This window comes from Protopterus annectens, chromosome 10.part0 (assembly GCF_019279795.1).
Source record: "Protopterus annectens isolate FY-2018-M chromosome 10.part0, PAN1.0, whole genome shotgun sequence".
NCBI classification, from domain to species: domain Eukaryota; kingdom Metazoa; phylum Chordata; order Ceratodontiformes; family Protopteridae; genus Protopterus; species Protopterus annectens.
Genome location: NC_056744.1, coordinates 557727195 through 557744509, shown reverse-complemented (window position 1 = coordinate 557744509; position 17315 = coordinate 557727195).

Genomic DNA, 17315 nt, shown 5'->3' with positions numbered 1-17315 from the left:
AAGGCTTGCATCTCACCTGTATTGCCAATGTATGTTATGCCATGGACACCTAAATAACAACATAACACACTTCACATAACCCATATGCAATGCCATGTGGACATACAACAGTAATATGTCCACCATGTCCCACTGCATGAACTGTGGTCCAATACCAAAACACAGCTGTAATGAGGTGATAACTACAGGGAAAATTTCAGAGAATGTGAGCATAATGTATGGAAGATGACAGAATAAAAGGGGGTGGGGTGGGAGCATGGGTAGCATGGACTCTGCAAAGTCCAAAACACAGCCATGTGCACATACTATCCCTGGCTGCAAACACAAACATGGGTGGCTACAAACCTGTCCATACACCACAGTAGGGGTAATGTCCTGACTTATGACCCCTGCCTCTGGGTAACCTGTGTGAATCTGTACAGCTATGAGGTATTGCCACAGCAAGATAAGGCCATACTGTCACATCAATGGATGTACAAATATGGGATCCCCTGCCATCACTGTACCAAGGTGCTGAACTGGATACACAGACCCAGTAGCAAGTGTCTTCAGCTCCCCCTCCAGAATGGCATAACTTTCCAGGAATATGTAGGCGTTTGTCCACAATACTGGGCACAGCTGCATTCATCCTGTATTCCCCAGGGCATCACTGTGAGCAAAAATGTCTACCTGACAGTACTTGAGGACATAAAACATCAAAGTGTACAACAGTACACATGTCTGAATATCTCTGCTAAAACTAGTACCATGTAGCAGGAGCAGCACAGACATGATCACCTACAGTACACACTATCTCTTGCACAGTTTGACCCCATATTGCCAACTGATCTACAGATATCCTGCAGAAACAGTTTGCTAGCTGTAGGTGTAGAACACAAAGGTCTGCACTGGAGTACAATTACCTGGAATGGATCCACACATTCAATACAGAAAGGCATACTGGGCATGCTCACACACTTAAACAAATGAAGCCCATGTCTGCCAATAACAGTTGAACCATACATATCTGACAGTTGCAGATGTTAGTGCATACACTCCTCAGTATGCACCAGTCATGCTTTGCATGCATATTGGATAGGACTACACACAAATATCCAAGGACAACACACTTTAATATGCCAAAAGTACACATACATAAATGTGTGGAAGAGAGTGACAGTGACAAAGAGCCTTCCATTATGAGGCCTGTCCCACCCAGCACACAGCCAAATGGCTACAACCACATGATGTGTAAGTGTCACTTACTATAGAAATTAGCCACTGGAATCCCTCAGCATTAAAGACTCTATGGTGCTAGTGCTAGCTGTGAAACATGACTGTACAAGGCAGTAGTCATCTAGCAGTTGTATACATGTACCTGCGGAATATAAACCTGCTTGTGTCTTGAGTGTAGTGTGTCTACCTCTAGATAAATGGGTTATGGCCCATGCACACACACTGTCCTCCCCATAGCCCTACTATGGCAGGCCTGCTGATGTCTGTCACTGTGAAATACACCTTTGGGGAAGGGATAGCCCAGTAATCTCTGTGGTGTGTCTTATAACTACATAATGCTGTAGTGTGATATACTACTTAGGTAGGAATTCTAATCCCAGGCATGGCAATTGTGTGTGTGTGTCTCTGTCTGCGTAGGGAACAATGCTTTTTAGGCTAGTCACAATTACTACAATTAAAATGCCCTACTTTGGCAAGCATGCTGATGTCATTCACTGGGAACTACATCTTTGGGAAAGGAACAGCCCAGTAATCTCTATGACTTGTCCTGTAACTGTGTAATGCTGTAGTGTGATAAACTAGTTAGGTAGAAGTTCTAATGACATGGCACCTGTGTGTGTGTTTCTGTGTGTCCCTCTGTGTAGAAAGGAATGCTTTTTAGGCTAGTCACACACACTACAATTCAAATGCCCTAGTTTGGCAAGCCTGCTGATGTCATTCACTTTGAAATACACCTTTGGGAAAGAAATAGCCTAGTAATGTCTGTGGTGCATCCAATAATGTGTAATACTGTAGTGTGATAAACTAGTTACGTAGAAGTTCTAATCCCAGACATGGAAAGTGTGTGTGTGTGTGTGTGTGTGTCCCTGTTTATGTAGAGAGAAATGATTTTTAGGCTAGTTACACTCACTACAATTCAAATGCCCTACTTTGGCAAGCATGCTGATGTAATTCACTTTGAAATACACCTTTGGGAAAGTTTTAGCCCAGTAATCTCTGTGGTGCATCCTATAAGTGTGTAATGCTGTAGTATGATAAACTAGTTAGGTAGGAGTTCTAATCCCAGAAACGGCAACTGTCTGTGTCTGTGTATGGAGCAATGCTTTTTAGACTAGTTACACTTTATTTAATTCAAACACCCTACTTTGGCAAGCCTGCTGATGTCATTCCCAGTGAAATACACCTTTGGGAAAGGAGTACTCCAGTAATCTCCATGATGTGTCCTATAACAGTGTAATGCTATAGTGTGATGTAGGAGTTCTATTCCCCAGACATGGCAAGTGTGTGTTTGTATAGGGTGTAATGCTTTGAGGCCAGTCATTACAACCTTCATTGTCCTTCTTTGGCAAGCCTACTGATGTCTTTCCCAGTGAAATATACCTTTGGGGAAGGAGTACTTCAGTAATCTCCATGGTGCATCCTATAACAGCGTAACACTCTAGTATAATGTAATAGTTTGTAGGGCTTCTATTCCCAGATATGGCAAGTGTGGATGTTTGTTTGTTTGTGTAAGGCGCAATGCTTTTGAGGCCATTTACAGTCACTACAACCCCCACTGCCCTACTTTGACAAGCCTGCTGATCTCATTCCCAGTGAAATACACCTTTGGGGAAGACGTACTCCAGTCATCTCTGTGGTGTGTCCTATAACAGCGTAATACTGCAGTGTAAAATAGTATGTTGATAGGGGTTCTAGTCCCAGACATGGCAAGTGTGGATGTGTGTGTGTTTCTTTGTCTGTGTAGGGTGCAATGCTTTTGAGGCCATTCACAGTCACTACAACCTCAACTGACCTTCTTTGGCAAGCCTGCTGATGTCATTCCCAGTGAAATACACCTTTGAGGGAAGAAGCACTTCAGTAATCTCCATGGTGTGTCCTATAACAGCATAATGCCGTAGTGTGATATAGTAGTTCGGTAGGGATTCTATTCCCAGACATGTTAAGTGTGGATGTTTGTGTGTGCATTTGTCTATATAGGGTGCAATGCTTTTGAGACCATTCACAGTCACTACAACCTCCATTGCCTTATTTTTGCAAGCCTGCTGATGTCATTCCCAGTGAAATACACCTTTGGGGAAAGAGTACTGCAGTAATCTCTGTGGCATGTCCTATAACAGCGTAATGCTATAGTGTGATAAACTAGTCAAGTAGGAATTCTAATCCCAGACATGGCAAGTGTGTCTGTGTTTGTCATTTGTATCCTGTGTGGAGGTGGCTGTGAGTGTGTAACACCTGGACTCATTGTGTGGCAGATTTTGCAAATTTCTTATATGGTGTCCCTATTATATGTCACATTGTCCACCTTACAAGGATTACAGATTTCAAATAGCCGAGAGGCTGAGGTGCCAATCCATACCCCTACATGTGACATCAAAGCCTGGTGAACAAAGTAAGTAACGCTTGAATTACCCAGAGAACACTTTCAACCCATGTCTCATACACAAACACACTTGCCTAGGCAACAACTGCTATGTTGGTACTACCCTGCATATTTCTCACAGATAGTAACTATGGTGTGATTGCAGTGGACTACAGAGGGCATGGCACCCTGTCCATCAGTACAATAGGCATGTAATTGCACATAGTGCGCCTTCACTATGTTCCCCACTGGACACCTGCAACAGCTGTGTTGCCATCAAATGTGACCCACAAAGGACATACCATGCCTTAAATACATGCCCTGTATGGACAGATGCCACTGACATCAGGGAATACCTGTATCATGCTATTAATGTAGGTGCAGTGTTAATCTGCTGTCCATTACCAGTTCCTGCCACATGAGGCCAGGAATGGCACATCTGATGATAACAATCTGTGTACACAACATGGTCCAGACACCCTGGGTACAGTTCTAAATGTCAATGTACATGCATGTGGGACATATGCACATCCCAGACACCATCCATGTCATGGACTATAGAGCACATACATGGCAAGCATTGCACAGCACTGGCCACACACAATAGTAACCAGGTGACTGGATGGTGAATACACTACCTTCCTGTGTGGCCCAATCCAGACACTACACCCCTGGGCCACACTGCAGACCATTGTCATGTGGCCTGATGCCAAGGTATACCCTTCACCTAGCCTTGTATAGCCTTCTGGCACAGTCAATCACTACATGCCCATGAAGGAATGCACCCATGCATGTCAGTACTGGCACCCGTGTGTGTGTGTGTGTGTGTGTGTGTGTGTGTGTGTGTGTGTGTGTGTGTGTGTGTGTGTGTGTGTGTGTGTGTGTGTGGTGTATGATGCTTTTGACCACATTTACACTCACTACAACTCCTATTGGCATACTAAAGTATAATGTCTGATGTCAGACACCTTCAGATACCCTATGCCCATATAACCTCTGGATGACCCCTGTGGTGCATGTGATACCTGAACATTACTGAATTGTGGCAAACTAACTAGTTAGGAAGTGTATTCATGACCCTGCCAAGTGTGTCAATGTGTGTGAGTCCATGAGAGAGTGTGGCTGTGTTGACGCTGACACCTGTTCATGTGGACAGGCACATGCACTACACCTACTGTATCACTACTATATCACTGTTGCAGATGTCACTCACCATCACATATACAGTTGGACAGCTCCCGAGCATGCATGCTATGTGGTGCATGCAATAACCGCATAGACATGTGATAGCAATACATAGTCAGTCAGTCAGGGGTTTAAAAGCCCATACTGATAGGTGTGTGACACAAACATGCTTAGGTTTTACTCTCCCACCCCCTCCCTGACTTACTTTGTCTCTGTCTGTCTCTCTCACTCCCACTCTGGTGGATGTGGAGAAGTACAACTGCTTTGCTTAGGCAGCAGCTTGTGTTTTGTAAGTGATGATCATGATCAGCTGATGGCCTCTGCACGAATTTCAGTCCTTCTCTAGCTGATTGCATGTGGAACAGCTGTGGTAATATTCACATAGCCAATTGCATGGCAACACATTCCAATATCTAGGAACATCATGTTGGTGTTGGGCCTTTTCATTTACTGTGAGCAAGACTTAGATATGGTGTTTGGCAAACAGCATCACAGATGGTTTGGGGATTTACCTCTAACAACATACACTGTGGAAACAGGCCAACAGACAGGAGGGGGTTGTGCCAGACATGACTACAGAATGTAAGTGTTGCTATTCTTCATTTGGATTAATGTCAGTTTAACAGGGTGTGTGGATATGGCTGGTCTACACGTTTTAATACCTGTCTTGACAGTGCTATGTATTTGATGAAACTCCCATCTGTAGGGTCATCTGCAGACTGGGCAGTGGGTGGAGCCCTTTGCTTCTTGTGTTACTCACAGAACACCTATATGACAACTGCAAAAGCATAGTGTGAGGATTGCAGTCTGTACATGGTGACAGCCATGAGAGTTACTGACTTCATATCCCTCATAGCATATATGTCACAACAAACCCTGGTATGACAGTAAATGTATGAGGTTATCACAGCAACATGCCAACATTGGTCCAGTGTTCATATCTCCGGCCACAAGTCTGTCAACCATTTTACATATGTCATGCAGTGAGAGGTGCATATGTTCTGTACACCATTATTTATTGACATCATACCTGATAACAAGCCAGTCAGATATCAGACTGCTAGACATGTTATGTATAGGAGGGGTTGTTTATAAGGACATAACTTGGGCATTCTGTGGTTGTGTGTACAGTACAGGGGTCTGTGTACTTAGGGTGATTGTCGACAGTATGTGTATTGCACATACATACCTTGGGCTGTGCACAGACTGTGGTAGATGCCATTGTTCTTGGTCCTGTTCTATCTGATGTTACATGCTGCTCCAGTGTATGGTACCCTATTGGCTCACATGTCTGTAGGGACAGACACACATGTGTCCCATACCAAAGACAGCCATCGCACCACACTGTGCCATGACCCAGTGTATGTAGGGTTAGTGTGTGAGTGGCACATATGAGGATGGTGTCATATTAAGCTTGTGTACCATATGTGGCTGTGGCTGTGATTACATTGGTTGTGGGTATGCACTTTCTCACAGGTGTCTGTTACTCTGTGCTGTGACATATGTGTAGAGCCCACTATAATCGCAGGTACATGTGTATTCCCCCATACAAAATGTAGTCCAGTGTTGTGGCAGTCTGCCTGTAGTTTGCACAGTGCTTTGTGACATGCCTAACAGTCTAGTGTAATTACCCAGTGTGCTGTAATGTCCAGTTATTTGTAAGACATACTGCTACCAGGCCACCATAACTGTTATGTATATCTGAAAAAGCAGTGGGATTCTGTACATATGTATGTCACAAACTACTGGGTGGTATGCGGCCATGTGACTTCTACAAAACCAGGTATTATGTGTCAGGATAGGCTGGCTTGTGGGCATGCATAAACTGTGGGGGCCTATGTAGTACAGTATTTACGTGATATACCCATGTACATGGCTATTAACATCCACATTGGGAGGCATGGTCTACATGTTTTGCATGAAGGGGATATGTGTAAACCTCTGGACTGACCACAGAGTGCCAAACTGTTCAAATATATTGGTCATATCTTTGCTGTAGTCCACAGGATCATTACTGTGCTAGCAGTGGTACTGTACTATGATGTCCTTAGAATGTCTGTCAGTAGCCAATGGCACACATGTGAAAAGCAGATGTGACCTCCCACACACAAAATGTCTGTTAAGACAACCCCTATTACAGTACCAACAGTCTACATATATACCTGCAGTTACATACATGACATCCCCTTGCACTAAGAGGTTGGGACTATTAGTGCTGTGGTAGGACTCCACTCCATGTTCTGACATATGGTAAACATATATGTATATATATTTATCCATATATCTATATAGATATATACACATATACATATCTACATACATATATGGAGATATATATATATATATATATATATATATATATATATATATATATATATATATATACACATACATACACACACACACACACACACACACACACACATATATACATATATATATATATATATATATATATATATATATATATATATACTCAAATATATACATATACACAGCAATATATGTCTACATTTATACATATATAGATACATATACACATATAGTTATGGATATCTACATATATATTGACATAAATAGGTATATCTGAATAAATATGTATGCACATATAGTTATAGATATCTACATATATATCAACATAAATATGTATATCTGTACACATAGGATATGCATATATATATATATATATATATATATATATATATATATATATATATATATATATATATTTATATATACACCCACACATATATATATTATATTATATTATATTATATTATATATGTATGTATGTATATATATATATATATATATATATATATATATATATATATATATATATATATATACACACACAAAAAGATCTACAAATGGCCATATATATGATACACTATACTGATGTGTAGACAGACCTATGTATGAATATACATGTGTATGTACATGTAGACATATATCAACATATGTATATGTATATATCCATATTGTTGTCATGTGTAAACATCACAGTTGTGTATACCTTCCCAGATGTATCTTACCGTATGTATCTGATATGTGTACATTATGATATGACAACATATGTGATGCAACAATAATATCAATAACAAGTACTACACAATTATGGAAGTCAAAGCAATTGTTCAATACTAATCAATATGTGTAGTGACAGATATATTGGAAAAACAACAGCTGTCTTCACAGTGGTCATGGTGTAGTGGTTAACTGTTGTGACCATAGTTTACAGGTCCCTGGATTCAAGACCTGTAAGGGCTGTTTATTTTGTTGCTGGGCAAAAAAAGGGATGTTGGATACAGAGTGGTTAAGGCAGCTTTGAGCAGCTTTAAGTGGGTTTGCGTGGGTTTACACAAAGCTAAGTGGTGCTAAGGTATGGTTAAATGTAAGGGAGACTACATCATATAGGCTTCGCTTACCAGAGTAAAAACCTGCTTAGCTGTTATATTGCAGCACTGCTGACACCTGCTAAGCATGGCTTAGCCCTGGTAACCAGTTCTCACCACCCAGTCTGATAACATAGCAGGGTAATGACATCTGTAATAAGTGTATTTAATGCCATGTACAATACATGCATCTATGTGCTATCGTTATAGTACCAAGCGGTGTGAGTGTCATGTCTGGGACACACAATTATATGAGACCTGTACAGCACTGTTATCCATGTGAATGTGTTACATACAGTGGTAGTAACCCAGGGTATGTCCTGTCACACTGGCATGTAGTGTATCATGGTGGTACTACTGTTGACAGTGCTTTCTCAGGCAGGACTAGGGTGCTAAATGTAGTACTGACAACAAGCACACCTGCAGGCATAGCTGGACACTGAGGCCTCACTGTCATGTTCCTGGTGTGTCAGCTGTGTCACAGTATATATCCCTACTGGATAATGATCCTACATGTGGAATGTAACTGTAGACTACTGTCTGTACAGCACATGTTAGTGAGGGCTTCCAACATGTAGTAATGGCATACATATTGTTGTCAAACATCTGTTGACACATTCATCCTACTGCATAGCTACTTGCCAAGCTGATGTCTGTCAGTCCTGGCACAGATGTGCAGATGGCAGGTATCCAGATGGGATATGTACAGGAAACCTATGCTTGATTGACACTGACATGTCTGCCCAGCTGTGTAATAACTGGCACATATAGGAGACAACACCCTGTATGCACCACATTCCATGGCTACCTCCACTACACTACCACAGTCAACAGAACATGCTTGAGTACAGGTCACCATCACAGACACTAACAATGTGTTGCAGTACATGTTGCATACATGTCAACTGGATCACCTCAGTGGCCATGTGCAGGAGGCACCCAGAGGAGTGCCTGATGCATGTCACGCTCACCCTGAAGGTCACCACAGTGATGTCTATTGATAGATTGCCTGCTGGCACATGGCAGGTGGCATAATACCACTGTACACACATCCCCTACACAACCCATCTCTTCATGGACAATAGCCAGGTACACAGCTATGACCACCTGCAGCGATGCACCCCTGTACTCACACATGTGTATGTGTGTATTACTGAGGATAGCAGTATCTGTGTGTTAGTACACATGTAGTTGGGAATTCCATGACAGCCTTCACAACCACTGCAACACCCATTGCCATAGTCAGCTGTGGCTGCTACTGTATCAGACATTACATGTACCCTGTTACACTCCTCTCCCTACCGGCTACATGAGCCTTGCCGTACCAGCACAACAGTGTTGTACAAATGGGTCAATAGGCATGGGATATCCATTGAGTTCTGGCAAGTGTGTGTAAGTGTGCATGTCTGTATTTCTGTTGGGTACAGCATTCTCAGGCCACATACTCCTATTACAATACGTATTGCCACACAGTAGTACAGATAATGTTGTTGCTGCCCATAGGAGAGGCATGACAATGCAACACCCTACTATGCCAGTGGCATGTGCATTAGATGCATATCCCTGTAGTACCACTGTTGTGATATACAATGTGTTGTATCGCAGTCATGGGCAATGTGTGATGGTGGGTATGTCAGAGTTTCATCATGGGTTTCAGTGAGTGCAATATTCACTGGGGGATGTGGGTGTTGTGTACACTGTCATTACATCATGGTAAACCCGGTATATGTCTCCTGTACCACTTTATGGTTACCACTGTCACCATCAACCATACGAGTAACTGATACCACAATCCAGCCCTGTTATGCATGTGCTGTGTGCAGCCTACCTGTAACACAGTAGACACATGGACAAGTTAGTTAGCACCGATAGGCTCAGGTCTCTCGGATGTGTGTCTGCCTGTTATGTCTCTATTAATGTGTATATGATGGTATGTCACACTATGTATTGTCCATATACAACCATTACATCCCACATGACCATACTGTACATGTCTGCAGATGTTCTGCATGTAACACGTAACCTGGAACACACCTCACCCTAAATGCTGTGTGGTGTGTGCAATGAAAGACACACAGTTCAGTAGCACTACATATCTAGGTAGGGGTCTTATCCCAGTGTTGCCAAATAAGAGTGTGCATGTATGCGGATGGGTCTACATCAGGTTGCAGATTATACATGTCCCAGCGGGTCACCTGTCCATGTGCCACAGGCAATGACTGTTATAGAAACCTATGACATGTGCTTAACTGTCCCCCGGATATGTCACAGCCTTGGTGTCACCACAGTGCCATACCCCTTGTTGAATATGACTGCAGACCATCCTCCTGCTGACACATGTACACCTACAACACAAATGGATAACATTATGGAGACCACAATCACCCAGTGTTACTTTCAGCTATATGTATTGTCCATATACAACCATTACATCCCACATGACCATACTCTACATGTCTGCAGATGTTCTGCATGTAACACGTAACCTGGAACACACCTCACCCTAAATGCTGTGTGGTGTGTGCAATGAAAGACACACAGTTCAGTAGCACTACATATCTAGGTAAAGGTCTTATCCCAGTGTTGCCAAATAAGAGTGTGCATGTATGCGGATAGGTCTACATCAGATTGCACCTTATACATGTCCCAGCGGGTCACCTGTCCATGTGCCACAGGCAATGACTGTTATAGAAACCTATGACATGTGCTTAACTGTCCCCCGGATATGTCACAGCCTTGGTGTCACCACAGTGCCATACCCCTTGTTGAATATGACTGCAGACCATCCTCCTGCTGACACATGTACACCTACAACACAAATGGATAACATTATGGAGACCACAATCACCCAGTGTTACTTTCAGCTATAATGCATCATTGCTGGACGGCTGCACTACCTGACATCTATGCATTAAACATTACTCCTGACAACATGTTATACTGCAGTACATTGGTACACTATAGTACAGTCACTGTGTGCATCAGAACCATATTAGCCTGTCACTGCATCGATGCTATGGATGACAGGGATGTGGCACATGTATCATCATATGCACAGGGTGTGTTGTTGGTTTGCCAGTGGCCGAGGGTGGGCCATACATTTGACACCATGTGTGTGGGTAAGGGGTGTAATTAGTTGCACTGGGCATGGTGATTTGGTATGTGTAGGTATGGGGTTGCCCTAGGTGTGTTCGTATAGTCTGTGGTTATGCATGCACACAGTTTTGCCATCTGGCTGCACTATACAGGAGTTTATGGGCAGCTGCAGACCATACCTGGCAGGGTATGTAGTTCTCCGCCTCTAGTCACGGACTCATGGACTGTGCCTGCCAGGGGTTCCATGGGCACGTCCAGGTACAGGCCTCTATGTGCTACTCTCCCCTATGATGACAGATGTCTGCTGGAACCAGGTCCCTCCTAGGAATGGCCAGGACCATGTGCTCATGGCCTGCTATGGTTTTCTGTTTGTGAGTGCTCTATCCGACCTTTTCTGTGCATTGTTGATAATTGTCTGTTTACAGTTAAAAGCATTCTTGAGTCTGCTTCTTGATCTGTTTAAAACTTTCATTTAGTGGCTACAGCTAGGAACTGTAATTTCCCACCCACCCTCTCTAGTGTTGTGTGTTCTTATACTTGGTGGCTTTACAGTTGCCCGCCCATACTGTATATTTGATCTGTGACACTCCTCCCAGTCTAGTGTCATTAGTTCACTCAATCTAATAGAGAACATTTGTGAAGGCCAACCCACTCAGATTCTTAACCATGAATTAACTTCTGTTCCAGCTTTCTCCATTTCCACTTTACTGGGAAAAAAAATCTAAGCTTGTTTCCCCCCTTTCCTGTGGCAGGTCTTGCCCAGATATGGATTTGCTGTGTCCAGGACTGTTTGTGAGCTCCTAAGCCCCCCCACTTAACTGGGGTTAAACTATTCCTGGTGCCATAAAGTCTGTTCTTCAAAATTTCACTTGCAACTAGCCATCTTTTTAGTTTTTGCACTCATCTGTTTCTTTCAGCTCAGCACTTGTTCAGAACTCATTGTAAGCACTAAATAAGTTACAAATTACTACAGCACTCAACTTTCCACACTTGCCTAGAGGAAAACACTTTTTAGCACTTAATAAATAAGCACCTATTCTGGCATGTCTAAAGGTCAGCTCCCGGTGTTTTCTCCTGTCTACCTGATGAATCTGGGCATCTTGGGACAATGCAGCAATTGCCTCATGTACACAGACAACCCTCTCCTCCTACCAACCAACACTATGACCTGAGAGAGATGCACTTATATAGCCAAACTGGAAGTAAAGCTCTCTTCACCAAAGACTGGCCTAGACAGCCAAGAGGAGGAGGTAAACACTTGCACCGCACCACACTCATCACATAGTCCCTCAAAATCTACACCATCAAAACACACACACAGAAGCACAAAACACACACCTACATTCACGGAGGCTCTCAGTACAAATCTACCCAAACAACAGAGACCTCCAAAGCAGAAATACAAGCAACCTCCACCCCTTAACACAACCCAAATGACACATAGCCCACATACTCAGTGTGCCACTCAACTACAGCCCATAAGGCATAACGTACCCAACACTCTAGTCATAGGTGACTCTATAGTCAGGCACACTGATGTTCCACTCACCAGGCTAAACAAGGAAAAAGTTTCTGTCAGCTGCCTGTCAGGTGCCAGGATCTGCCACATAATGCAATCACTCAGGTCATTCCACAACAAGTACAAATATGACTCTGTCATTGTCCATGTTGGTGTGAATGACCTGAGGCGTACCTCTCTGGACTACATGAAAAGAGACATGGAGGAGCTCTCCAATCTTGTAGCTCAGGCAGGTATGACCCTAGCCCTGAGTAGCATCCTGACATCACCCAGAATGATACCACAGTACAAGGACAAAATGATTGATTTTAACAATTGGCTAAGCTTCTGGTGTCATTCTAAGGGAACCAGTATCTGTCTGCCTGGGATGATATGATCAACAGACCACGCTGCTTTGCCAGAGATGGCCTGCAACTGTCTCCCTTGGGATTCCGGATACTGGCAAAGGCTCTTGCCACACCTATAGTGCCTTTTTTATGCAAGGTTCAAATGACAAATTCACCACCATAACAGGTACAAGCAAGCAAAATCTGAGGGTAATGCTACTCAATGCTAGAAGTCTAAAACTCAAAATGCACTCACTCGAGACACTCCTTAAAATGGAGAACATTGACATCTGTGCAGTGACAGAGACCTGGTTCAAAGCTCCAGAGAGCACCCCTGCATTACCAGGCTATAATTCATACCACACTTTTTGGCCACCAAACCTGGACCAAAACATTAAAGGTGGAGGTGTGTCCATATTCATTAAGGATATCCACACCTCCAAGCTAGTTGCTCAGCACAATACATCCGAGATTATCCAAGTTCAACTAACTCTGGGAAAAACTGCAATCCAGATTGTAGCTTGCTACAGACCCCCCACCATGCCCCAAGATTCCCACTCCTCTTTTCTTGATACACTGGGAAATATTAAGGTACAACCCAACACTCTAATAATGGGTGATTTCAACTACCCTACCATTAACTTGGAAAACTACTACTGTACCAACTCTTTTGCTCAATGTATTCTGGAAATCAATACACAAACGAAAAAGCTAAAAACTGAAAACTACAGAACACCATAATAGGCAGGCATTTATTAAATCCAAATAATCAGATATTTAGCCTTCTTCAGACAAACAGCGGAGTATAAAATCAATTTTGCTTACATACATTCAATCAAAATGAAATGCATTCTTTAATTACACGTAACCTTGACTACCTTAAAGCAAGATGGTATATTGCATGTGCAACACTTAAGTAAGAAAGTATTTAGAATAAAAATAAAAATAAAAATAAAATGAAATGTTTTTACATACTATACAACAGAGTGACAAACATTACCATTTCGCAAAAATCTTTGTTTATGAAATCATTTGCGTCAACATTCAATAACAAGTACATATGGTATTAACCAAATTACTCCATATTACACCTTACTACGTAAATTTATAAATGTTCTAGGTGTTAAGGAATCCTAGCATAAATAAACTAATGGAAAATATTAATTTGTAATTATTAGAAAAATGATATTATTAAAAAATTTATATGTATTTATGATCTTTCATGCGATACTAAATAAATCACTTGACAAATTTCCCTATCAAAACTAAAATGGGGAAATTGTAGAATAAACATTATATCACATCTATACATTCTTTTTTTAAAAAATGTAAACAAACCAAATTTAAAAAGCCGCCTGAAGTATATCATCTGTTATACGATAACCATTTTAGGACACATTTTGATTGATAGGTTATCGTTAATCCCTGGTAATAAATGTGCCCTTGTTCGTATCTGCCACATGAGCTCGTCTATCTCTAGCCTAATTTGCCACGGGCCACCCCTTACATCCGGCATTCTTTGTTGGACTATGACAAAACTAAAAGTGTGTCCACAGTTATCCATGATATGCCTGGCTAAAGCATTATTTTCATCTTTTTTGCCAATAGCATATGTATGCTCATATATTCTGGTCTTAATTCTGCGTTCTGTCTTGCCAATGTAAAAAGCTTTGCATTGGTTACACAGAGCAGCGATACCATTTTGATTCACAGTTGTAATATTTATTAATTTTGTATGTCTTGTCCATGATGGTGAAATGGGTGCATACTTTCAAGAATTTGCATTGTGCACAAGCACCACACTTGTACATACCATTGGGACGTTGTGAGGTAGGTGCCCTTTCCAAAATAGCCTTGAGGTTTTGGCCTCTCCTGTATGTTATTCTGGGTTTGTCACCTAGTAATGTGGATAGGGTGCTGTCATGGTTAATGACATCCCAATTCTTATTTACAATTTCCCTAATTTTCTGGAAATCTAGTGAAAAAGTTTGCAAAAAAGAAATACTATAATTGGTGTAATTAAGTCTATCCTCACTTGGTAAATCCTCCCTGTTTGGTACAAAATCTTCTTCAATAGAAGTTCTGTTGTTAAGAAGCGGGATAAATTGACCCCCCTTCCGTTTATTTACTACCTCCATGGTTATATTGTCAATCAAAGTAGATGGATAACCCCTTGCTATAAACATACTTTTTAGCTTGCTGCATTCCAATTCGAAATCATGATCCACAGTAACCATACGTGATGCCCTAACTAACTGGCCTTTTACGACCGATCTTTTCTGGTAGTAGGGATGGCTACTAGAAAAATGCAGCAAACTATTAGAGTATGTAGGTTTTCTGTATATATTACTTTTTAGTCTTTGGTTACTAACATCTTTTGTGAGAAGTATATCAAGGTAGTTAATTTCACTTTCCTGTATGTTATAAGTGAACTGTAAAAAACTTGTCATGTTGGTCATTTGTTCGATGAAATTGGGAATGATTTCACTACTTCCCTTCCATAGACAAAAAATGTCATCCTGGTACCTCGTGTACCAGGAGACATGTTGTTTAAACAGAACATCCTTAAATAGGAATTCTTTTTCCCAATGTGCCAAAACGGCATTGGCAAATGAGCCCCCACATGGGGAACCCATAGCCACACCAGAGGTTTGTAAATAAAAACTGTTCTCAAAGACAAAAAAGTTGTTTAGCAAGACTAACTCTAAGAGTGTTTCAGTTAAGTAAATGGTCTTTTCTTCTACTTTTTTAGCAACCATGAATTCCCTCACCCAATTGAGGCCTGTGTCCTGGGGTATAACGGTATACAGGTCTTTTATATCAATTGTGAGAAAAACTGTATCCGTGGTATATTCAATTTCACCTATATTTTTCAAGAAAGACCAAGAGTCCTTACAAATGTGTACCTCCTGTGCCAATAAGGGTTTGATGATACTATCAACCAACCTAGCACATGCATAGGTGGCCGAACCCCTTCCATCCACAATTGGTCTGAATGGCGGCGAATTGAGTTGTTTATGTAGTTTAGGTGTGCCAAAGAAGGCTGAGATTCTTGGAGCTGGCATTTGCAGGTATTTGTATGTTTCTGGGTTGATAAATCCTTCTATGAATAAATCATATAGTGTATTGTTGATCTTTCTATAAGCCCCATATATTTCATTAAGGGATACTTCCTTGTAAACTGATGTATCCAAATGTTTCCTCATATATTCAACATATTTAAAATGGTCCATAAATACCACCCCTCCACCCTTATCGGGTTTCATAACACGTATGTTACAATCCCTTAAGAGCTGGAGAAAATCCCACTCCAATGTGGTCATGTTGTTAAGATCCCTTTGCTTACTATACATAATTTGGTTTTTTATAGCCCAGAGATCTATTTCACACATTTTCTCGAACACTAATAATATAGGATGGAGAGGTGGATTATAGGTACTTGAAACCCTAAGAGGATTCAGTAATTCTGTGTTGTTACCAAGTATTGAATTTAAATTAAGTTTTCTAACGAAAACTTTCAAGTCAACAAGTGTTTTCCCTATGTCCATATGTTGCCCTGGAACGAAAGACAAGTCCTTTGCAAAAAAGTCAACAATGTCCTGATGGATGTCGATAAGAGTGTAGTTATACACCATGAAGTCATTGTTGGAACTTCGCAAAATACGTGGTTCTAAACCGAAAGAGGGGGTTTCAATCATCTCCTCCTCCCCCCTCGTCTCTTGTTCCTCGTGTTGTTCCCTGTTTGGGCTCTCATACGATTCGTTGTGTGGGCATTGCTGGCCTGGTGAAAAACCTGACCATCTTGTTGGTGAAAATCATCAACAAATTGGCCCAATGTTTGGATATTATCCCTCTGTCCCGGTGTTGTGAGACTAGGCTGGTTCAAATTATTTGCGTTGGTATTGTTGTTGTTCAACCTTGGACTCCTTCTACAGCCTTGTCTTTGTACGGGGAGACCTTCCTGCATATTACCTTCGTTAATATTTTCTACTGTACTGACATTATTATTTTGCCCCATCTGATTGATAGTTACCCCTTGGGTAGCTTGCGTTTTACTTTGGGGCCTAGGATAAGCAACTTTATTGGCATAGTCAGTTAAGTCTCTGTTTAGTTTTTTCTTTTTACTAAACAGTAATTTCTCCATACTGGCTTCAATACTGGAGAAGATACGACAATAGTCGTATTTGTATCGCAAAAATTCATTGTCCGATGTTATATTT